A 1,126-nucleotide genomic window follows, 5' to 3' on the forward strand; every position below is an offset into this window, starting at 1 on the left:
CCGCATTTTATGCGTTCATATCCGTCGCAAGCGCGGTCAATTTTTAGTAGTATGGACCTAGTGCCGTCGCTATAATTGATCAGCTGTTGGTTGTACGGTATTCTAGAACTGGCTTAACATATTAATATCGGTCTGCGATGCTACTGCTTTGGGTACTTTCAGGACCCGTCTTGAAACACGGACCAAGGAGTCTAACATGTACGCGAGTCATTGGGATTTTTTTATAAATTAAACCTAAAGGCGTAATGAAAGTAAAGGTCGTTCTTGTAACGATTGAGGGAGGATGAGTTGTGTTAAGATACAGCTTCGCACTCCCGGGGCGTCTCATTCTTATTATAAGAAGAGGCGCACCTAGAGCGTACACANGCGTAATGAAAGTAAAGGTCGTTCTTGTAACGATTGAGGGAGGATGAGTTGTGTTAAAATACAGCTTCGCACTCCCGGGGCGTCTCATTCTTATTACAAGAAGAGGCGCACCTAGAGCGTACACGTTGGGACCCGAAAGATGGTGAACTATGCCTGGTCAGGACGAAGTCAGGGGAAACCCTGATGGAGGTCCGTAGCGATTCTGACGTGCAAATCGATCGTCGGAACTGGGTATAGGGGCGAAAGACTAATCGAACCATCTAGTAGCTGGTTCCCTCCGAAGTTTCCCTCAGGATAGCTGGCACTCTTTTTTGAACGAGTTTCATCCGGTAAAGCGAATGATTAGAGGCCTCGGGGCCGAAACGACCTCAATCTATTCTCAACCTTTAAATGGGTGAGATCTCTGGCTTGCTTGAATTTATGAAGCCATGAGATTTTCAATTGAATCAGAGTGCCAAGTGGGCCAATTTTGGTAAGCAGAACTGACGCTGTAAGATGAAACAAACGCTGAGTTAAGGCGCCCAAGTCGACGCTTATGGGATACCATGAAAGGCGTTGGTTGCTTAAGACAGCAGGACGGTGGCCATGGAAGTCGGAATCCGCTAAGGAGTGTGTAACAACTTACCTGCCGAAGCAACTAGCCCTGAAAATGGATGGCGCTGAAGATCCNGAATCAGAGTGCCAAGTGGGCCAATTTTGGTAAGCAGAACTGGCGCTGTGGGATGAACCAAACGCTGAGTTAAGGCGCCCAAGTCGACGC

At 47.6% G+C, this 1,126-nt stretch overlaps 1 long non-coding RNA gene across 1 annotated transcript; it reads left to right on the forward strand.

Annotated features, from left to right (window-relative positions):
- LOC107043972 lies at positions 1-518 on the forward strand. The gene is made up of 2 exons (XR_001461287.2): positions 1-257; positions 384-518. It is a non-coding gene; the product is annotated as an uncharacterized LOC107043972 (long non-coding RNA).
- Positions 519-1,126: the final 608 nt, after the last annotated feature.

This window comes from Diachasma alloeum, unplaced genomic scaffold (genome assembly GCF_001412515.2).
Source record: "Diachasma alloeum isolate Michigan unplaced genomic scaffold, Dall2.0 Dall_scaffold_00650, whole genome shotgun sequence".
Taxonomy (NCBI): Eukaryota; Metazoa; Arthropoda; class Insecta; order Hymenoptera; family Braconidae; genus Diachasma; species Diachasma alloeum.